The sequence below is a fragment of the Oryctolagus cuniculus genome, chromosome 1, assembly GCF_051225735.1.
Source record: "Oryctolagus cuniculus isolate XC-2025 breed Fujian yellow rabbit chromosome 1, ASM5122573v1, whole genome shotgun sequence".
Taxonomy (NCBI): Eukaryota; Metazoa; Chordata; class Mammalia; order Lagomorpha; family Leporidae; genus Oryctolagus; species Oryctolagus cuniculus.
The window spans coordinates 10430824-10453729 of record NC_142867.1 but is presented as its reverse complement, the minus strand read 5'-3'; the positions used below and the strand labels follow the sequence as shown (position 1 = coordinate 10453729).

Here is a 22906-nt window from a genome sequence, read left to right as displayed (position 1 = left end):
GAGCTCTCGGTCACCCCAGGAGGTGGGGCGCGACTCTCTCTTTCCTTCTCCTAAATGAACCAGTTCTCCAGTGAGCGTCCTGGCTTGTCTTCCTCTCCCACGCTAAACCCGGTCACGAGGGGCCTGAAGGAGGGGGCACCCAGGCGGCTGGCTTCGCGGCAGGCAGCGCGGACTGCCCAGCCCCACCCTGCCGCCCACGGAGGCCCCGCAGAGGCCGGAGCCCCGCGCCCACCGCCCCCACGCGCGGGGCCCCGCGCCCGCGAAAGGCTGCGCTCGCTCGCGCTCCGGCGCCGCTCCCCTCCCTGACGCAAGGGGGCGCTGCCTCCCCACGACCGTCGCCATGGTCACCGCTGGCGGCGGAGTGGGGTTTACGTAAAGGACGCAGCGTCCCCCGGGGGGCGGAGGCGGCCTTCGCGCCGGCGCCGGCGCCCTGCGGAAGCGGCGTTAGTGAATCGGGGCCTTGGGGAGCCCAGGATGGAGGTGGCGGTCGCGGCGGCGGCGGCGGGCCGAGCCCTGCGGCGGGCGGGAGGTAAGGGGGCCCTCGGGCGCGCCGGGCCGGGCCGGGGCGCGGGCGCAGTGCAAGCGGTGCGGCGGGCTGGGCAGTGTCCGGGGCGCGCGGGGGCCGGCCCGACCGGTCCGCGGGCGGAGGTGCGGCTGCCACGCGCTCCCGCGCCAGGTGTGAGGTCCATGGAGCCGCCGGCACCGGTGTGGGGATGGTGACACCGGTGGCACGGGCGTGGGCAACGTGGGTCCGGCGCAGGCAGCGTGGATTTCCAGGCACTGGAATCAGAAAACTCACGTTGGCGTGGTGGTGGCCGCCCAGGTGAGAGGCGGGTGCGGACCCCTGTGCAGGTAGGCGATGGGCGCAGCATGCGGGCTGGGTCGGCGGCGGCGTGGTGGTGCCGCCTGCATGGTCGTGAGGAAGTGCTGCCGTTGCTTGGGTGCTGGGATGGTCTGGGGTGGTGGCACCCAGGGCTTGGAGAATTGGTGTCCTCAGCGCGACTGGAGCCCCTGCTCCGACTGTGAGAAATGGCGGGGGCCCTGTGCAGTGCTGGGGCTGCCTGGCACTGGGAGGGGGCAGTCTGTGCGGCCCCCAGCCCCTGGGGGATGGGTAGGGCAACAGCCCCTCTCCCACCCTGGCCACGGTAATGCTCACTGCCTCTGTCAGAGGGACCCAGCTTTCACGCCTGTTGGGTACCCTGGGCCCTGGGGCGGTGGCAGAAGGCGGAGAGAAGGTCAGTGTCCTTTGTGCTGGATGTGATAGATGCTAGGAGATGCTTCTGTCACCAGGGCACTGATGGTGACCCAGAGGAGACCTGTCCAGACTCCAGCATCGTCCTGGACTCAGGAGTTTATCCAGCTGTGGGGAAGGAGGGAGAGATGGGTGTTTGTGGTGGTCCATGTGCCTGAACATGAACACCGGGAAAGGGCTGGGAGGTGACCAGTGTCAGCAGGTCGGGTACCATCTGTCTAGTCACCAGGCCCTGGCTGGTGGGTCCACTCCAGGATGTCTGGGGCTTGCCTGTCTCCTTTGGTGTTTGGAAGCTTTGGAGGCTGCTCCTTGGAACCGCTGGGACAGGTGTTGAGATGGCACCTGCTGGTGTTTGGGAAGCTTTGGGTGAGGGTCTCACTCCGTATCGCGTCGTGTTCTGCTTTGCAAAGGGGGCAATTGCCAGGGCCCCCAGAGAAGTCTTAGGAGGTGGGAGAGACTTTCAGGCCTCTGTGGCTCTCTCGAGGAAGCAGGACTAGAGGTAGATGCGTAAAAAGGGAGCAGTCGAGTGGGTCTGGAAAGGCAGTTAGGCGTCCAGAAAGAATGTTGCCAACTAGGGTTCGGGGCGGCAGCTGATTTATCAGGAGAGGTACTCGGAGACACCCCTGAGTTCCTGAAAGCTGGAGTACTGTCGGGTGTGTTTGAAGCCAGAAAACTTGAATCCCGGCCTTGGCTGAGTGACCTTGAGCAGGTGACTTTACCTGTCAGAGCCACGTGGTCACGCGGTGGTCGTCACAGAGCATGAAGGGAGACGGTCCTCCCCCGAAACCCTTTGTAAACAGCAAAAGGCTACCCAGAGGTCATCGTCAGGTGACGAGGCCAGGGCAGGAGGCAGGAGGCCACGGAGGGGCTCGGGATGTGACTGGGGAGAAAGGGCCGGAAGGCTGAGGGCCTGGCACCAGCAGTCGGAGGCCCTGAGTGTGCAGGCTTCTGGTGGGGAGAGTGGGATCTGTTGACGCTGTGAGTCAGCTCCTGAGCTGGAACCAGGCCCCAGGTCTCCTGGGGATGGTCCTGAGCGTGGCCCCAGCAGTTGGAAGCCCTTGGCTGGGACTGCAGTCGGCCTCGTCGTCCGGGTAGGTCTGGGAGGTGCCTGTGGCTGGCACATCCAGGGTCCCCATGTGGGAAGGGGACTTGGGAAGTGTGTGTTTTCTCCGGCTCCAGGCTCTGGGCACGGGGGTGGCGAGCAGTCACCTCAGTGTTGTGGGGGCTGTTCCAGAAGAAGGTGAAGTTGGCCAGAGTGGCCAGAGCAGGCTTGGGGCTGGGCTGTGTTGCCAGGGAGGTTGGGGCTCGATGGCAGGGGTCCCCCGGGCGTGTGGGGGAAGGAAAAGTGTGCTCTGAGGATGGACAGGTGTGGCGCGGACACCATGGGACATCCCTCCTGATGTGGCTTGCACTTCCAGCTAAAGGCATTCCCAGGTGGGGAACATGAGGGGGGCTGCGAATTGCTTTGTTTCCTGCTCCCAGCAGCCTAGTTCCTGACAGAGTGCATTGCACACCCCCTACTCCTCCCTTTCCGCCCCGTCCCTCCCCCCAACCCCGACCAACCGCCAAGCTGAGAGCCGTGGCACTGGAGGGCCGTTTCCCGAGCATTCTGTGTGGGTGTCTGCCTCAGCCTGCTCCCCAAGGCACAAAGTTTTTGCCCTGTGTCCAAGCTGCAGTGCAAGCCACGTGGGTAGAAGGATGATGAGCCCACATTTCCATGCTGCGGGACTCGCCCTGTCCCAGCGGCTGCTGGCTGGGCGCTGCTCCTCAGTCACTCCCAGGACGCTCGGAGGGGCTCAGATACCCATCGTGTGCACTTCCTACAGCATCTTCCTGCCTCTCGGAGGAGCCGCTCCTGCCCGGAAAGCCCCCTGGGAATGTGGCGTCCATTAAGGAGGAAGTGTCTGGCCGCCCTGTTGGGAAGATTCGCTGTTCGTGTCCCCTCGGCTCACCCTCCGCACCTCTGCCTGTTTGCTCTGATTTGTGGCTCAGCCTTTCATCACTGGGCTCTAGGAGACCTCTGTGGCCACCCCTTGCCATCCGCGTGGGATGCTGGGACTTTGCAGAGCGGGTGGGAGGTGGCAGTGATCAATCGCAAGACGCTGGGAGGAGGAGTTGGCCTCCCCAAAGCAGGGCTGAATTTTCTTTCCAGCCTTTAGGGCTTGAGGCAGCAGGGAGCCAGGCTAAGGGAGCAGCCCTTGTCATTGTACGCCGGTGCTGAGTTTACAGATGCCAGTGGAGGCAGGGGGCTGGCGACATAGGAGCGGACATCAAGGGCAAGTGGCTCTTTGGAGCTGAGATTTTTTCCAACTCCAGTCGTCAGTCCTATTCCTGTTTTCTTTGTCCGTGTTTCTCCCAAAGTTGCTTCCCTCAGCTTCTGGCAGCCTTTCCTTTCTCAGCTACCCCATAAATCACAGTGTCCAGCTGCTCAGCTTCAGGGTGCCAGGGAATCAGGCATCTCTGGCCAGAGGATGCTGGACCAGAGCTGTGAGCACCGGGCCGGACAGCTGCAGCTGACGGCTCAGGCTGTCATGGGAGCTGCTCCTCCCCCAGTCCCTCCCTCTGGGATCACAGGGGGACCCTAGTGTTTAATCACCTGTTGGCCGGCTCTCCATCTGAGTTCAATTTCTCACCGGAATAGCTTTACATTACACTCCAGTGGACCGGGCAAGTGGCGCTGGGGGAAATATCAATGAGCGTGTGGTCAGAGGGAGATAAATCTTCAAGAACCGCGGAGCCCAGGACATCACAGGATGTGGTTCCCTCCCCAGCGAGTGGGGCTAAAAACTGTTGATCTTGATTGTTTTTTCCCTCTTTCCGATACCAACCTGGACTGGGCTTGGTCTTTCTGGGGTTAGCTGGGGAAGTGAGGGGTGTGTGCAGGGTGGGGCGGGGGTGCCTGGGAGACCCAGGAAGCTGCTTTATCCCGGGGATCTCTTTGTTGTTGAGAACCCAAGGAGATGACGTGGCGTGCTCCGTGTGGCCGCAGACAAGGTGTCTTCCTGGGGTGCAGTGAGGTGGGCAGGGGACAAGCCCGTTTCCGCTGCAGGCAGCGCAGGGAGTGCACGTGTGTGAAGCCGCGTGTGCCCATAAGTGTGTCTGTGGGAAGTGAGGGCTGAGGGGGTGTGGAGCGCCTGGTGGCGGGGGAATTGCGGGCTCCGTGTCTGGCTGGCCTGGTGTCGGTGGGTGTGTGGAGCGGGGCGTTGCTGGAGAGAACAGTGCAGCCGGAGGAGGTGGCCCTGGAGCGCCGGCAGGGTGGGGGGTAGGTTTGGTACCTTTGCTGCTGTGATTGCTACGAGAGAAGCCTTGCTGTTTCCTTGCTGCTTTCTCGCTATTCCTTAGAAGGAAGCCCAGTTGGAGGCGTGGCTCCCCGATGCCCATCTGTGCACTACCTGGGGGCGTCTCACACATGCCTGCTCCTCCCCCTGCCACCTAGAAGTCAGCTGGGGACAGAAGACAGCGTGACAGTCCCTGGGTGCCAAACAGACCCAGATTTGAACTCTAGTCTCTCTCTGTACCTCAGTTTCCTTGTCTGTAAAATGGAGATAGCAAAACCTCCCCCACATAAGAGAAGCTAAAGAGTTCTACCGTGTAATGCCTCAAAAAAGGTTTTGGCTGTAGCAAAGCAGAATCTTTTCCCATAGAAAAGTGGTTACATCATGACTTGCATATGTTGGCACCAGGGAAAATGTAATGGTTCCTATTACTTGGTTCAAGGAAGTCAGCTCCACCCTGCCCGTGGGACCCAAGAACCCTGTGTATCTGTCCACAGCATCACACAGAGGAATCAAGCCTTGGGCTCTGGGGAGTGCGTCTGCCTGGATTCAGCTGATAATTCTTCCTGGAGCACCTGCTGGGGTCTGGGGTCCGTGAGGGCCATGGAAACAAATCGGCCAGACCAGAGCCTGTCAAGGGGAGGTTCTGACCTCAGTGCCCTCAGTTCTGTTGAGAAGAGATTATCAGTTTCTAGAAGCCATACTATTGGATGGTATGAAAGCGAATGACTCAAACTAGGGAGGTGAGCGGGGACTTGGGTGGCTGTGACCTTTACCCTGGACCCTAATGGCCAGTGGGAGTGACCCCAGGAAGGGGGTTGTAGGAGAATCAGCAGCAGTAGGGGGCCATGGCTGGGAAGGGGAGCTGCTGCCCACGCGCAGGGTGCATGAAGCAGAGTAGAGAAAGCTCAGGGTGAAAATGTGAGCTGAAGCCGAGTCCCCAGGAGCTACCACTGCAGACTGAAACATGGCCGGTCACTGAGATGTCCTGAGCAAGGGTGTGGGGCTGGTGCCACCCCCAGGAAGACGTATCTGGTGGCAGGTGCCAGGGTACTGAGGCACAGGAGCCAGGAGTGGCCAGGTACACAGGGTTTGGACAGGGCAGCAGCCACCTTGGGGAGTGGAAAGACTGATTACGGAGAGAGGCAGAAGGCACGAGATTCGTCTGTTTGGTGGGCACAGGGCAGGGCCCGGGGTTGGGAGCCCCAGCCCCGGATGTGTTTCCCACGCTTGACTTTCAGTTGGTTTGATTCCCTCGGGCGCCAGGAGCGCCAGTGTGTGGCTTTCAGAACCCCGGGCGGCTGTTTGTCTGTTTGTTGTGCTGCCTGCGAGGTTCTTCTCCTCCCTGAGGACCCACTGAGGGGTTCCAGTGTTCCCAGCACTTATTTCCAGGCGTTTGATCATTTTCTCACCAAATTACCCCTGGAAATCTCGCCTGCCTGAGTTCAGCCCAGGAGGTTACTATTCTGGGAGGTTTCATCAAAACTCGTTCAGCGTTTGAGTGTTCCCTGTGCTGGGAGACGGGAGGAGGCGAACAGGGCTTGTCTTCACCTGTGTTTTGGGGGCCGCTCCTGAGAAGCTGTTCCTACACCTGGAGACATTTCCAGGGAGGAGTTGGGGAGGGCGGGCCCAGGCTGTGTGAGGTGAGGCAGGATGCTGCTTCTCACGGGTCTGCAATAGGCCCCCTGTCATGCTGTCTTCTGGAGCCATTTAATTAATTTATGATTGATGTTCCTAGACTTACTTGAGGTTAATTTATTATTGATGTCCCCTCATTATGCCCAACACACCCTGCACCTCCCAGCCCCTGGCTGTGCCTGATGGGCAGGTCCCAAGGTGGGGGGGCAGCGAGGGGAGTGCTCCCCAGGGCTGCATTTTTGTTGCCCTGGGGAAAGGGCCCTGCACTTGGCTTTGTCAGACCCTTGCAGACTGAGGGGTTGTTTCAGGTTCCAGGGTGTGTCTCTGGGAGGCTTTGCTTAGCTACAGAATAACAGTAATGCTCACAACAGTTTCCTTTTTTGTGAATGCCAAGGAACTGAAGCTAACCCAAGGTTGCACAGAGAGGATCTCTCTCTCTCTTTGCAGCTGAGACCCCTTCCACTGCCCCAACCCTCAGTCCTCTCTTGCAGGAGGCTTAAAGAGATCGAGTCACCTGCTCTAGGACACAGAGCCATTAGCTGCGAAGCCAGGGTTTGAGCCCAGGATGGATTCATTCCCATGCCCCTCTCTACACCGTGTCTCTCCTTCAGGGTCCACATAAGCCCACCTCCTCCCATGAAGCCTCTCTTCGTGGCCCCCTGAACTCTAGAATGGCCCACTGAGATGTGTGTGTGTGTGGTCACCCTCACTATCCACATCCTCACTGAAGAATTACAAGAATGACAAAGTAACCTTTCACTAAATAAGCACAGATGCCAGGCACGCTCTGAGCACTTTTCTTAGGTTGCCTCCTTTGGTCCTTGTGAGCACTCCAAGAGGCAGGTGTTACTGGCTCATTTTATAGATGAGGTTTAAATACCTACCCAAGGTCAGCTGATAGGTGGGGGTGCCAGGATTTGACCCCCACCCCCAGCAACCTTGATTCCCAGGGTACTTGTCTGATTCTTCCTGTAATCCCCTTCTCTTTCTGTCTCCTCTGCCTGTTTCTTTATCACATACAAGGATATTTCCAAAAGTTCTTGGAAAAGGGGAATTAAGGGTTAGTATTTTGGCATAGCAGGTTAAGCCACAACCTGTGATGCTAGCATCCCATATGGGCACCAATTCGAGTCCCAGATGCCCCCACTTCTGTTCCAGTTTCCTGCTAATGCGCCTAGGAAAGCAGTAGAAGATAACCCAAGTGATTGGGGCCATGCCACCCATGTGGGAGACAGGGATGGAGTTCCAGGCTCCTGGCTTGAGCTGTTGCAGCCATTTGCGGAATGAACTAGAATATGGAAGTTTTGTCTCTGTCTCTCTCCCTTTTGAATAAATATAATGCATATTTGAAAAAGAAAGACAAATGGAATTTAAAGATTAGTTTTTTTCAGTGTAAAAATATTGAAACCCAAGCAGATGAGAGGTCTTCAGAAAAATCAATGAAAATGCATATTATGCAAAAGCTACGCATGGACTTCAGAAAAATGTTTGTGTGTGACAAAATAGGCTTCTCTTTTAACTCCCTTTTCCAGGGGCTTTCTGAGGTCCCTGTGTGTCTGTGTGCTTATCAAACAGCTCTGCCTTGGCTCCGCCTGGCCTGGGTCTGGCTTTTTCCTTTGTTGTGGGAACCAGGAATGCCCTCTGCCAGCATAGGGTGGGTGATTTTGGAGAAACAGCGAGTGCGGAGGGCACTGGGCTTGGAGCCCGTTCCTGGCCCCGTTGGACAGCTCTGGGCACATCCCTCACCTTCTCTGAGTCTTCCCTTAATAACAGAAGTGATGTTTGTCCTCCTTCCTCACTGGCTGTCCTCAGGTTTGCCAGAGGGACAGGGACACTGGGGATGACACTGTGCCATCTGAGGGTTAGAATTGCTTTTGATTGAGATTCCAGAGCTGGCATGAAGACCAGGCACCTAAACTCAGGCCATGGCATCTGCACCTACCCTTGGGGCACCCCACACAGACAGATGGATCCTGTGGCTTGCCAGCTGCCAGGAATTTGCCTGAGGACCCTATGTGACCAGGAGAGGGGCGTGAGATCCCTAGAGGGGCTCCCAAGCCCTGGTCCAGTGTCCTGGTCGGCCGAGCAGGGCCTGGGGGCTGCAGGGCAGTTGCTCCGGCCCTGGCTCCCCTGTTGCATGGAGGTTCAGGGAACCCACTGAGGATTCTAGGCCCTCCTTTCGCTGTCATCTCCCACACGCAGCCTAACTAGGTCAGTCCAGGCAGGGTTTGGTGAGGAAGGAGGCTAGCTCGCCAAGCTGCCGCCCGGACGGCCCGCCCCCAGCCCTGGAAACAGGCGGAAAGCCTGGTGAAGAGGTGAGCCCTGCGCCTGTTCCGGAAAGCAGTGAGACCGCCAGCCTCTCCATGGCAGGGTTCCCAGGGCGTCGGCTCGGAATCCTCTCCACATTCTCCTCAGCTCTGCTCCCAGTGCATCTCGGCACCCAGCTGGGGAAGGCGTCTGGAGCTGCAGGGCTGCCCCCTGGCCCTGCAGAAGAGGGCAGGGCCCCGGGGCCCGGCGGGTGGGGGCAAGGCAGGTCTGGCGGAGCCCTTCAGAAAGCTGTGGCCCGGCTGCCGGCTGCCGTTAGGTGACGTTTGTGTCACTTCCCAAGTTTCCGCCTCCTGCAGACTGTGATTACATCAGGCTCCCCTGGCACGCCCTTTGGCCAACTCCCGCTTCATCCAGGCTCCTCCGCTGTCCTGGGACAGCTGCCTTGCTGCAGTTTCTGGGCAGGCTGCAGAAGCACTGGGCAGCCCCACGCCCACGTCCCAGGGGACTGCCCCAGCCTTCTCAAGTCCCAGCTGCAGGGGCCGGCAGCCCCCACGCCCTGCCTCCCACTCAGCACCTGCCACCTGCAGCCTCCCAAGACCCTGCCACCCATCAGCGCCTTGGACGATCTGCTCAGGTCCATTCATTCTCTCTCTTTAAATTCAGCATAGCTGTTGGCCTTAGTGCAAAGATGGAGCTTCATTTGAGGCCGAGACTGTGTGCCTCTCAGGCTCAGGTTCCTCACCTCACGAGCGCTACCTAGGAAGTTCTGCACACATTGCAGATACTCAGTCAGCCGTAACCACTGTCGTGGATGCGAGATCCTTTCCTCAGGTCGCTCTGTCAGCCCAGGCCCTCCCTCTCCTGGCGCCGCGGCTCCCTGGCCTCGCTCCCCTCCAGGGAGAGCTGGCAGTGTCCCGCCAGCCTGTGGGCGTCCTGCCCTGTTCCCACCCCAGTTCTCTCCAAGACCAGCCGGCCCAGCCCCCTCCCCCAGCCCCGGGTCCTCTCCTATTTCCCTTTCCTTCCCTCTAGCCCTCTTCTATCCGCTGCCTTTTCTTTGTCTAACTTTTCCTGTCCTGAGGCCTTTGGGGGGAGGGTGACATCTCCCTCAGAGTCTCCCTCTGCTCTTCCTCCTGCAAAGACCCTCAGCCCCACAGCTGTCCTTGGGCTGAGGGCCGGTGGCCTGTCCTGTCGGTCATTCTGTGTCTCCTAGTGTAGGGGCTCGTGATTCGGCTCCAGCCCGGGAGCCTCCTGGGGGCTGGGGAAGGAGAGAACCAGACCTGCTGGGGGCCACAAACCCTCACTGAGGCTCGAGGCCTCTGGGCCTGCAAGGATGTGAAGACAAGAGGCCGGAGACCAGCCACTTCCGGAGTCTCTTCCCCCAGAGAGGGCAAAGAATTCTCTCAGGAGGATGTCTCATGGCCTTGAGAAGAACTTGCCCTTCCTCTGACACCTTCCCTGGGGTCGGGGCCAGACATGGAGCAGAGACTAGTCTTGCCATTCGTGGTCTCTCTCCATCCGCCCATTCGTTCCAGGACACTCATCTAGCATCTGAGGCGCAGGTGTGTTGAGCTCGGTGCCTGGAGCCTGGACTAAATAAAGGAGAGAAGCTGCGGCCACACCCTCAGGAAGCTCGGGGGTTAGGGACTCGCACGGAAGCAGCGTTACAGCAGCATCCGAAACGCACAGTTCTAGGCCGCCTCGGTTTCAGTGCCGGAGTGCACTTAATACCAGGAGCGGCGGTGGCTCTGTGCTTCATGGGTACCTGCTTCCCCCGTGCGCAGCCTGGTGCAGGTAGGGCAAGGACCTCAGTATCTGCCTGCCTGGCCCCTCCCTGGCCCCTCTGGAACCGCCTTCTCCATTTCTCGGGCCCCTCCCTTCTCTAGGTGAACCCCATTCAGCAGGCTTCTGGCCCTAGTAACTAAGCCAGATGCCTAGCCCACCACCTGCCCAGTACTTTATAGAAGTTTAACCTTAATGGTGTAATGAACTCCCATCATAAAGCAGCTGGAGCGGTGCATCCTGGGATGTATAAATTATAGGAGGCCTCTGAGGTTGTAATTGGACATGGCAGCCGCTGCAAGGTTGAAAGGGGCCAGCCGCATTGGGCTGAACACAGCTATTCTCTGCTTCCTTTCAAAAGGCACACAGGACCGAGTCTGGCTGCGAAGAAAGAATGTCCTCAGACCAAACCGAGCTCCTGGTTCCTCCGCCCCAGTTCTCACTTCCTGCCCCTGACTGTGTGTGTGCAGAGGCTGCTGGCTTCAGAGGCAGAGCCCCCCACCAGCCTGATCTGGCCCCATGCTGCGGTGGCCGTGAGGAAGCGAGCAGGCCTTGGCTCGGCCGGGGGATGGCCGACTGGGTGGACTCCAGCGCCACCGCTTCTGGGGAGTGCCTCAGGGCCCTTGATTTGACTTCCCTGGGCCCTGCATGGGGCTGGAGGGAGCCCACCTGCTGGGGTGCTGGTGGGGTTGAATGGCTGCTTTCTGCAGCTCCTGCCAGTGGTGGTTCTGAGTCCTGTACCCTCTCAGCTGCAGCCCCACCCCCCGTACAGTCCGAGGACTCACTGGCCTCTGAGGAACGTCAGGAGGTGGCCCCTGAGGCCACTTGTCACACTGCTCCTTTAAGAGGCATCAGGTCACATTGGAAGCTTGCTGATGCGGGTCCCAGTTCCGTCCCAGATCTGTCTTTCTAACAAGCTCTGTGGTGCTGCTGCTGCTGGTTCAGAGGCCACACCCTGAGTGTTTGGCCCATGGCATGTGCTCAGTTAGTGCTCTGTGACCAGCCATGCAGGCAAGAAGTGCTCGTCACCTGCACCTGCCCAGGGCCTGCACAGAGGCCCTCAGGAGTTTCGTTCAGAGCTCCTGAGTGTGGCCCATGAGCCAGCGGGAGCAGCATGATCTGAGAACAGCTTAGAATCTCAGCACCCCTGAGCATTCCCCCCTGCCTCCAGTCAGAATCTCTGTGAGTGGAGTCCAGGAAGCTGTGGGGGGACCAACTCTGAAGGGGGGCTCACCCTCCAGAGCGGGTTTTCCCTAAGCGCAGGTTGGTTAACCAGCACCCGAGTCTCTCAGGACTAGCCGGGGGAACTTGTGAAATATCCAGGTTCCTGGACCCCACCTTGGACTCACAGATTGGGAATGGCTGGGTGAGGGCCTGGGACTCTGCATTATCCATCTCAAGGTTGAGAGTCTCTGGGAATCAACGGCCCCCCACGCCGGCAAAATAGCTCTAGGCCGGAGACAGGAGCCCCAGGCCCAGGCCATGGACAAGGGTCTGCCACCAGAGCCTGGGAGCCCCAAGCTCTCTGCCTCAGGCCCAGCTGCAGGAGCAAGAGGAGGGAGAACACCAACGTCCCAGCGCAGGGGACTGGTTAGAGGCGCTCAGTCTGTCTGGCTCGTGGACAACTCTACAGGAACAGCAACAAGGAAGGTGGTGGCAGAAAAGTGTTCAAGGAAGAGAGGCGCTCACCTTCTGCACTGCAGTGAGGATAAGTGGCAGGTGCGGGTGATCCTGTGTTTGGACAGAGAAGAAGGAAAGACTAGAGGAGTATGGGCAGGCAGTAATTTCCCGGCAGCATTATAGATGATGTCTGTTATTTTTTTGGGGAGGGGGGTCTGTTTTCTATGGAGGACATGTATTTTGTGATAAGAGAAGTAGGTATGGATAGACACTTCTGTTTCTAGGGCTGTGAGTCACAGAGCAGTGGCCCCCGACTCCTGGGATCCTGGGGTGACCCTCACCACTGCCCTGCCTGGGCTCTCCCACCTGTTCCCATCCTCTCTGCTTTGTCTTCATGTAGACCGGTGAGTGCCCCTCCTCTACTCCACCAGAGGAAGGAGTGGGGAGGGGAGAGCCACGGGAGGGAAGCCTCCCCCGCGCCCCCTCCCCTTGCCAGCCTCTGGCACAGAGTTCGTTTGCCTGCGGGCATCAGCTGGACGCCTAACCCTAAACTCCGGAGTCTAGACACATAGGATGTGCCCAGGAAGCACTGGTTGAATGAACGAGGCTGGGCACGCAGCCGACGACAGGACAGAGACCCAGCGCAGGCCAGCGCCCCTCTCTTGGGCTCAGGGTCCTGGACAGTGAGATGCCCGGGGTTGGGAGGCTCGCACCCTGATTTCTCTAGGCCCCTCCAGCCCTGATCTTCTGGGGAGTCCTGGTTTTCTAAGCTGCGTAAGGCCTCACCCTTCTGTTCCAGCTGCCCAGTGACGGTTTGTGCCCAAGTGGCTGCCCGGGGCCAAGACCTGCAGGCAAGGGCTTGAGCAGACATGGTCCTGCCCACCACAGCCGAGCCTCCATGCTGGTAGCCAGGAACTGAGCGTTCCCAGGCCTGACACTGGCCTCGGGTGAACCCTACAGCCTCTGCGCTGGCTGCCTCTGGTCAGGTGTCTGCCTTTCATCCTCTCCTGGCCAAAGCCCTCTTTATCCAAGTGCCCCCTGCGGGGCTTTGTGTCTGAAACCCCATTTCCATCAACCCCCAGCAGCCCCCAAGTCTCTGGGCCCTCCCCAGCTGCTGCTGTTTCCCATTGAGTGGCACAGTGGGGAGGGAGGGTGGGAGAAACCCATTCAAGCCTTTGTTTCCAAGACATTTAAGTAAACCCCTGGGCTTTGTGTGGTCACATGTCTCCAGTCTTCTTTCAAAGTAATGGATGGGTTGCAGGATCTCTCCCACCACCCACTTCCCTGCCTGGGAAGTGCAGAGAGGCCCGGTCCTCAGGAAGAACCATGCCGAGGGGCTGGAAGATCAAAGCTGGGGTGTTGCAGGAACCCCGGTGTGAGCAGCACCAGGCCTGTGCGCAAGCCTGTGACGCCCAGGGAAGCGGCCCCACAGGCCCTCTTTGCGATCCGAGCATGTTTTTCCTGGCCCAAGGAGCCCGCAGAAGTGAAGTGACCTTTGCCAGCACCCCAGAGATTGGCATTGGGAGCTCATGGTGGTGCCCAGCACGCTGCACTGCCTGCTTGCACAGGCAGACTGCTGGCTGCACGCCGGCCCTGCACAAGGGGCACCCCGCTTTTGTGTGGATGGCGGGGAGTAAGGGAGAGGAGCAAGTAAGTCTTGCATTCCCCTTTCCTGCCCCTCCAGAAAGCCTCCCCTGTCTGCTTGGGGCTGCACAGTGGATCCTCTGAGGGTCCCCGACACCACAGCCTGCACCCGCTGGCCTGCCCTGCACCTGCTGGCCTGCCCTGCGTCTACGCGTTACTCTGCACCGTGAGCTCCTTGAGGATGGAGCTTGGTGTCTTCATGGTCACACCCCCAGAAGTCCTGCTGAGTGCAACTGATGCCGTCTGCGTCTGCGAGCTCCCAGGCCCTGGGTCCACTCTGCCACCCAAGGCAGTGGGCAGGTGTGCACAGAACGTCATCCTCACCTCACTCTCCCCACCTGGAAGGTGGCCCTCCCTGGGCAAGTGTTAGGCTGGAAGGGATTGGAGTAATGGGACAGGAGAAATGTCCCCCCAGCCACAGCTAAGACGGACACCCATCTCCCCGGCCCCTCTCCTGTGCCCTGGGGCTGTTGGCAGCCAAGAGGCTGCCACTCACACCAACTACCAACCGGTCTGGCCGGTTGGTGGGGACCTAGTATGTGTCTCTCTCCGGGACAGCTTGCCCTGCTGTGAGAAGTCTTCTGCCCATCCCTCTTCTGCTCTGTGCAGCGCAGTTCTCTGGTGGCCTGCTGTCCTGCTCACCCCCTCCTCCTCTGGGGGAGGGAGAGTTGGAGGGCCCAGTTGCAGGCAGCAAGAAGTCAGGGTGCTGGGCTCAGGCAGAAGAGGGTCCCTGCCTCCTGCGACCTTGGGGTTCCTGAGGCCCTGGAAGGCAGGCTGCTTGAAGGCTGGGGTGCCTGGCACCAGGCAGGAGCTGGCAGGGGACAGGGAGCCATTCTCCCTCCTCTTCCCTACCCATGCACCCAAGGTGAGGGCCCAGAGGCCCAGAGAGGGCCTTGCTGGTAGGGTTTGTGCCAGCGAGTCCTCACTGCCCCCACAGCGCCTGTCTCAGGGAGCAGGAAATGGGGGTGAGGGAGCCTGGGTGTTCCTCTCGCCCTCTGCGGGAGGGGCTGGCACCCCACTCCGTAGGTGTCAGCGGAACCATCACCAGTGGTGGGTGCTGGTGCTGGGATTTCCCTGGTGACTCACCCTGGGCCCGGCTGTGCCTCCTCCAAGGCAGGATCTGTGAAGGTGTCTGGGTAGTGACAGCGGCTCACGTGGGGTCCCCGTGCATAAAGGCAGGGGGCCCCTCTGCTGACCCTACACGGGCTGTGGGCAGGGTGCCCCCACACCTCCCAGCCCCATCCTGAGGCTGCCTTCCCCCTCAGTCTGCAGCAAGCATACGACCCCCACTTTCCACCACAGGAGGAGCCCGGGAATGACCCCCACCCCCACCTGGGGGTAACAGGCCTTCCCGCCCCCACCCCCACTGCAAGAGGCCAGAGAAGGAATAGGGAAGCCATTGATTCCTGCCCGGTGAGCGGTGCTGCATACACAAGGCAGCCCGGGCGGCCACTGTGAGAGGCAGGAAGTGGGGTCAGCATAGTGACCCTGCCGGGGCCAAGGACCCTGGGAGAAAGGGGGAACTGCAGGCTCTCCCCACAGGCAAACCCACACCGGAGTCTGCTTGCAGTCCCACAGATGATGCCCTGGAGCGCGTCTTCGGGCCCTCCCCCGAGCAGGCAGCGGCAGGCGCAGTCAGTGGGACGGAGGTGTCGCAATTACGGTTGTGGGGGGCTGGGGAGGACCGAGCAGACAGCACGGCGGAGTGTGCGGCTTGCAAGCAGGCCTGCGGGGGCGGAGGCAGCAGGGCTGCGTGGGGCGGGCTGGGGGCTGGGACAGGGGGTACAGTTCTGAGGGATCGGCCCCAAAGTGCTGCCTTCCTGTGGCCAGCTGTGCGTGGGGGGTCAGGGCACAGCCCCCGCTCGAGGCCGCTTGGGGCCCTGCTGCCAAGGCTGAGGGCAACAGGGTAGCATTCGGTGCCCTGGCATGGTCTGGTCTCGGCAGGTGGACTTTTCGGTCCCTACCTGCCCTCCTGGCACAGGGAGAAATGCTGCCGTCTCTGCTGGCACGGTGCCTCGGGGCAGCCCCAGGGCCACGCCAAGCAGGGTGTCATACTGACCCGAAGGCGTGTCCGTTCCATTTGTTGTTCTGATTCCTCTGTGGGCAGGGGCAGGGTAGGGTGGCCTGGGGAGGAATGTGGCCAGTGGGCCCAGCCCTGCCCAGCCTCCCGAGCCTGGAGGCAGTGGTCAAGAGCTTGGAGGCTGAGCTGGCTGTAGCTGGAGGAGCAGGTGGGGCCCTGCCCATACTGGGGTGGGCCCTCCTACCAGGGCCACACCATCTTAGCCCTGTAAGGGTGGCTGTCGTTAGAGCTGCGAGGCAGAGCTCTGTGTGGCAGGCCAGGTGGTGCTGAGGGCAGGACACAGCCAGCCCTGCACAGGATGGTGCCAAGTCCTCAGGGGCCTGGATGCAAGGCAGGGTTGTGGCTTTTGCCATGAGCTTGGGTCTCCATGTCGTTGGCCCTCGCGTGAGTGTGTGGGATTCAGTGGTACACAGGTTCCTTCCCACCTGGCTTTGGCAAACAGGAGAGGGTCCCAGGGACTTCTGTAGGGCGCCTGCTAGCCAGGTGCCCCCGTGGCGAGGAGCAGGGCCAGTCCTCTTCTTGGTCACTCTGTCTCCTGCTAGAGGTTCCTATACCTTCTGGCAGGTGGCTGGGCTCTCAGTAAACAGTAGCTGGTGTCAGTGCCCAAGTCAGCCTCAGGTTGTCATGTTCATTATTGTGAGGTTAGCTCCCCAGAGCCCGGGGGGCTCCCTGGGAGAGGCCATGTGACTCGTGTCCTGGGCTGGCCTCCTCACCCCCAGCCCGCTCCAGAATCAGAAAGTCAGACGGGGGCAGCCGGCGGGTCGGGGCGGGCAGGAGGGGGCTGTGGGGCTTGGCTGAGCCACCAGCTCCCATCTGCAGAGGGGCGGCCCAGCCCTCCCGAGTTGGCTGTGGGGCCTCGGAGCGAGGAGCGCGTGTTCTCCAAACATCTCGCAGCAGATGGCTGCCACACTGCCTTTCTCCCTGCAGTTCCGGTGCACTTCCCTTCCCTTTGCTCACCCCCTGTTAACTTTGGCTTCTGCTTTTGGAGATGGGGAGGCATCTTGCAAGCCCCTAGAGCCGCCTCTGACTATGGGTGAAGCTTGGTGCTTGCAGCCTGTGGTGGCTTCCGCAGGAGAGGAGACCTTGGGCCCCACCTTCCCTGTCGGGGACATGCAGTTTTGCCCTAGTTCCCACATGCCTCCTCCGAGTCCCTCTGGCCAAATGATGCTGGCAGCGTGCTCTGAGAGGAGCAAGGGAGCTGGGCCGGGGCCTTGTCTGACATTTCTTGAGCAGCTGCTAGGCAGCAGGCACTGCACTGGGTGCCAAGGACATGGAGCTGCAGAGTGCAGCCCTGCCCTCCGGCAGCACCCAGCCTGGTGGAAGCCGGAGCAGAGGGGACCCTGGGATTGGCGGGCCCCAGTGACTTCATGGAGGAGGTGATATGTAGGCTAATTCTTAAATGCTGAGGAGTTCCCGGAGAGCACAATTGGAAAAGGCGTCCAGGGCTGTGCAAAGGCACGGAGGCCGGAGGATCTCTGCCTGCACTGCGCTTGCTCATCTGTGGCCAGCAGCAGGGCACAGAGAGGCAGCATGGCTCCACCAGACAGGCTCGTCACCCTCTGGCTGCTCGTGGGTTGGGGTGAGCCTGCAGCCCAGGAACGGGAGCCAGCGTTGGCACAGGCCTTTCTCAGCGCAGCCGACTTCTGCTTTGAGTCGGGGCCGGTGGGAACCATCCCTGCTGATGGAGTACAGCCAGACCATCAGGGGTCTGGTGTTGGCTCCACAACCCTGAGGGACTGAGGCCAGAGGGTGAGGGAGCGGTGAGGCAAGCTTGCCCAGGGAGCGTGTGGAGCAACCAACCCCAGCTCCACCCACACCCAGAGGCAGCTCCAGGCCGAGCCGCTCGGTGCTGAGGCCTGTGCTTTGTGTGCACCCCTTATGCGTCAGCCTTCCTGAAGGCTGTGCATGGCGGCCATCGCGGCCTTGAGGTCCCAAGACTTAGAGTCACCCAGACAAGACATGGCCTGGTAGAGACCCCGGGGCCCAGGTCAGCAGGACCCTGTCCAGCACATGCCCTGCTGGGTCACTCACTGCAGAGAGGCCCGGGGTGGCAGGTGGGTGGCACTCAAGCATCGCAAGCCCCACTCTGAGGACTCACAGCCTACATGTTCCCTGTCCTCACAAGTAGGCCTCTTTGGGGGGAATTTAGTGAAAGGAGGATCAAGTCATCTGCCCTGGGGGACCCTCCAAGTGTGGAAGCCTGGTACTGGGGTACCTGCAGCTGCCGTTGGCGGGGCCACCAGGGCATGGTCTTGTAGGGCTGTGGCCTGGCAGGGAGAGGCCTCTTGTTTGCTTTTCCCAGCCCTGCGCTTGCCATGCCGCTTGTACCTGCCTGTTTGCCCAGGGATTTGCCCTCCTGGAAGAGGGGCAAGGTGGGACTGTGCCAGGGTGACAGGCAGGTGGCTTCTGGGCTCCCAGCTTTTCCCACAGGACTCACACTGCCTGTGAGCAAGACGCTGGCCTCACCCACACAGAGCATGTGACCTTACAGTGCCCGGGCCTGGCATGCCTGGCGTGCCAAGGCAGCAGTGGCTGCAGCAGCAGGACTGTCGGCAAGGGGCAGGAGAGGCCCCCCAAGAGCCCTGGTGGCTGGGGCACTGGCCCTGGGGTGTGGGGCTGAGGGGCGGTATCAATGGGGCTTTTGTGTGGCGAGGGGCAGAGGCACGCACAGACACATCTGCTCCTTTTCTGGATTTCTTGGAGCAGCCGTAGCTGTCTGCAGGCCCCCACCCTTCCTCCGAGCAGGAGAGCTTGCCCATTCGACCAGTCCCTGCCCTGACCTTCCCTTCCCCCCCTTTCAGATGAATCAGCCCCAGGAGCTTGAACTCCTCCAGCCTCGGGGCCTGCCTAGGAGGCACAAGCCCTGGACCTGATTCCCCTCTGGGTACCCTCCAGAGAGTAATGGCTCCCAGCATCCTCTCTCTGGGCTGCCTGAGCTCATTGCCAATGGCTCCTGGAGGCTGTGGTCCTGGTCCTGGGACCAAGGCGCTGAGAGGCACAGGTTAGGCAACTAGTGGCTGGAGTGATCTGGCATCCCTGGGAAGAGGGAGCCTTGTCTCTCCCACAACTGGGACCCTGGAGGAGGCACATATCAGCGAGGCAGGGAGCCAGGAGCCTCCCTCCCTGCAGGCCAGCCTCACCAAGTGGCTCTGGTCCCGTGAGGACGCGAGTCTCCGGGCATGTGGTCTCGGATTTTTCCACCCTGCTTTGCATGGCGGCTTTTAGCAAGCCCACTGCCGTGGGCTCTGTGCTGCTCAGTACCTGCTGTACAAGCTGTGAGGATGAGCAGGCCGTCACCAAGACACCGCCTGGCGTCCTCCATGGGCAAAGAGCTCTGAGAACCTAGAGCAGCTGGGAGGGCATCTTCACTCTCAGGTGGGCATAGCTGCAGGAGGTTGCCTGGACCCTGGCTGCTGGCTCCTGGGGAACTCTGCCTGCCAGGTGCTGGAGGTGAGGAGGCAGCCTGGCTGGTGAGGGTAGCCTCGGGCTGCTGGCCGTGGGAAGCACAGGTAGCCCCATCACGCCTTCTCAGCTGGGAGCAGGACCAATGGGGACGAAGAGAAGTACTGGTCTCCTGGGCTTTGTCACGTAAGCTGCTGTGACTGCCAGGCCCTGCTCTGCACCTCCTCCTGCTGCTTCAGGGGTGGGGTAGAGCCTGAGCGCAGCCCCTTCACCCCTGCTCCTCCAGCTGCCATAGTGGCGTCGGCCGGAGCCCGCTCACATGCAGCTCTGTGCCAGCCTGGCCCTTCCTCCTCCCAGAGCGTGGCAGATGGGGCAGGTGCTCTTGCAGTCCCGTCTTAACAGGTTAAGGAAGTCCCATCGTGCTGAGCCCTCAGCCGCACCGCTCGGTGGTTCTTTATCCCTTTTGTCCAGGAATCGGGGCTCAAAGAGGCCACGACTTGCCCACACCTGTTCAGTAGCCTGGCCCAGTTTCCAGCCTGGATCCTGTGACGCCAAGCCCCACGCATTTCCCTCTCTGCCCCTGCAGCCGACAGAAGTGCTAATAAATAAGCACATTAATACATAATTAATCCCACCCCCCTCCCTCCGGCCCTTTCCCCCGGAGGCGCTGGGAGCCCTCCCCAGACGTGATCTCATGCGTCCAGCAAAGGCCCCAGAAGGGCTGAGAGGAGGCTCTGAGCAGTGAGCAGGCAACAGTGGAAGGGCCGGGCACAGAGGGGCCTCAGGACTAGAAATTGCCCCCCCCCTCCCCGCGCATGGCTACTGGCCCTGCCGCTGCCTCAGGGCTGGGGGATGCTGGGATGCCGCTCCCACCCTGCCTGCAGTCTCCCGTTGGGCAGGTGTGAGCGGGAGGAGCTGGGCCCCCATGTGGTCCGGGAGAGGCTCCCTCCGGTCAGGGGGAGTGTGTGGCTAGGGCTTCTCTTAGTGCCTTCCTTCCAAGAGGCCTCCCTCTGACTCGCTCTCCTGACGTTCCTCAGAGGTTGGCAGAGAGCAGATCGGGGTCACGGGAGGGAAGTGGACCCATTACCAGGTCGGCTTGCTTGAGTCTCCCTGTCTCCCTCCCTCCACTGTGGAGACTGAGCCTCACTGATGGGTTAGGTTTTGACCTTCGTTCTGACGGGCTTCCGACACGGGGTCCCCAGCAACCCTGGGCCACGGCCTGTGTGCCTCCCAGAGCCATGGCAGGGTCCAGGGGAAAGCAGGTGGGAGGGCCGCAGCACTGCAGAGCTCTGCACCTTCCTCATGACCGTGGACCGCGTCCCTGAGCCACAGGCTGCAGGGCCTTGGAAATGGAGAAGGATGGGGCGAATCCTGGGACAGTGGCAACCGCCCATCTTCCAGGTGAAGACCCCAGGCCCCTAGCGGGGACCTCATTTCCCTGGGGCTTCACTCTCGCAGGCAGGCCAGAGCCAGCTCAGCCCAAGCTGCAGACCCTGCCACCGGGAGAGGGCTCCCGCCCCTGGCTGCATCCTGAGTGTTCCTCTCCTCACAACAAAAGTCACACTTGCTCAGGTCCACAGGGAGCGGGCGGGGGGGAGCTTATCAGTGTGGGCCAGCCCCACAGCAGCAGGTCCTGCTCGTGGTGTCTTTGCAGAAAAGTCGCCAGCACCCCCTTCCCACCACAGCTGCCTCATCAGTCAAGTAGATGGCACATTTCCTCCTGCCGCGCCCACAGCACGACCGTTGGGCAACAGTGAAGTTCAGGCTCAGTTGCTGCTGCACGGGGCAATTCAGGATCTGGCTTTGGAAGCTGGGCATGAGGCAGCCTGGTGTGGCAAGAGCCAGGGCCTAGAGTCAGGGCCCTGGGCTCTGGGCTCAGCGCCACACAGGCTGCTGCTCCATGTCTCCTGTCTCTGTCCCTTTGCACCATCCTCAAAAATGGCTTCTCCTCCAGGCAGCAGGGACTTAGTGACTCCTGCCACCTGCCAGGCCTTTTGCTGGGTGTTGGGTCCCTGCCTGGGAGAGCCAGGCCTGGTGAGGGCAACCAGAGAGTAAAGAAGAGGGTGTTAGTGCACAGTGATGAGAATTAAATAAGACAGAGTCCTGGGACAGGGAAGGACCGGGCTCCCTGAGATGAGCGGCAGGTCTGAGGAGGGAGGGGACATTTGAGCTAGGAACTGAGTGAGTCAGAGGAAGGCCAGCCACGCAGAGATCTGAGTGTGGGGGTGGGGTGAGCTATGTCCAGGCAGGAGGAGGCGTGAGGGCAGAGGTGTCAAGACAGGATGCACTTGGCCTGTTGAGGGTGAGCAAGAAGGCCAGTGGGCCTGAGAGGGAAATGAGCCAGGGCAGTGTGGGGAGAGAGGAAGGCAGGCAGAGGCCAGGTCCTGCAGGGCAGGCAGCCAGCATAAGAGTGGTGGGCATTGTGGAAGGACTGGAAATGGTGGGTGGGTTGATGGATAGACAGATGGAAGGGAGGGAAGAGGGGTGGGTAGATGGGTAGATGCCTGGATAGGTAGTTGGATGGTAGTTGGATAGGGAGAGGGGAGAATGGATGGGAAGAATATGTACGGAAGGAAGGGAGGGGTGGGGGGAGAGGGGAGAGAAAGATGCAAGGCTAACATGAAGCAAATATCCCCTCGCCACCCCCCTTCCTGCATGGGTTTGTTTGAGCTCTGGGATCACCTCACCTCCCATGGGGTCCTGTTGGTGGTCAGGGCTGGGTGGCAGGAAGAGTGACGAGTTGGATGTTCAGGGGAATTACTTCCAGTTCCAGGCATGTGCTCACCCCGAATGGGTGCCCGGCAGTCTGACAGGTTGGACTGCCTGTGCACGGGCTTGCTTAAGGTCAGGACTGAGCTGGACTGAGCCGTTTAGGGGAGCACGTTGAGTTATGGGGAGGACGGGCAGCCCCAGGCCCCCATTCTCAAGGTGCTCCTCTGAGATCGGGTGCCCTCCTGCCTGCCTGTGCAGTCTCACAAGCCAGGAAGCCAGGGTCGCCCTGGACAGTGCCCTCACCCACGGACTTCCACCTGCCAAGTCTCAGTCTGGGCCACATGCTTCTCTCCACCCTGACACCCGTGCCACCCATGGTTCCCCAAGCCCAGATCCAGGACCTGGCCCCTCGCCCCCCATCCAAGCTGTGATGGGACTGCCCCCTCCCAAGTATACATCGTGGGGTGCATCATCATGTGTGATGAGTGACTTCCAGCTGCCTTGCTTTCTGGGCTGTGAACTCTGGGCCCCTCGTTGGCTTTTATTTATTGCCATCTTCCTATGGCACTCAGTAGGAGCCATTATTATTGGATGGATGGATGGGTGGAGAACAGCTGTGTGCCTGAATTTAATTTTAACCGTACTGCACCTGTGGTCGCACTAACCAGGGCCCGCCCCCAGAGCAGTCTCCTGCCTTTTCTCCTTGAAGAGCCTGTTCCGGAAGAGGCCATGTCCCCTCTGTGGCTGTCTCCCCCCGCCCCCATTTGCAGGCAGCATGGAAACAAATCTTGGCCACCTGTGAATGTTGGGACCTCACCTGCCGGGTCTGGAGACCACTTCCTGTCCTGTGCTCCTAGGTCAGCCATGCCGAGGGTTTGAGGCCCGAGCCTGCCTGTGAGCCCTCAGGGAGGAGCTAGCTCAGAGGCACGCCAACGAATAAACGCATGCAGCAACCGCTAACCGTTGTCACGGGGCCCCTGTCAAAGTAGACTGTGTCCCAGGAGGCTTCCAGGGTGATGATGAGTTTGGAAACCAGGTCAAACCGAGAATCGTGGAGGAACCATGGGACTGGGAAGGTAGGGGAGGTGGGACTTGGGGTCACCTGGCTTTGGAGCTTGCAGCCCTGAACCGGGTTTCCGAGGGAGCCTGATGCTGGAAGCTGCCTCGAGTGTATGGACAACAGCCGAGCTGAAGCTGGCCGGCGGCCTTGAGTGCGCGCCCCTTCCCTGCCTCTTG

At 60.6% G+C, this 22906-nt stretch overlaps 1 protein-coding gene across 5 annotated transcripts in view; it reads left to right on the top strand.

Annotated features, from left to right (window-relative positions):
- Positions 1–340: 340 nt before the first annotated feature.
- Positions 341–22906, top strand: part of DAGLA (diacylglycerol lipase alpha) — a 58710-nt gene continuing 36144 nt past the window's right edge. Inside the window, exon 1 of one of the 5 annotated variants that reach the window (XR_016216526.1) lies at positions 341–529. The gene's annotated coding sequence lies outside the window, so the exon portion shown is untranslated. Of the gene's footprint in view, positions 530–620; positions 853–22906 lie in introns of those variants that run through there. The other 4 variants (XM_051833223.3, XM_051833221.3, XM_051833228.3 and 1 more) reach the window with 4 other exon arrangements.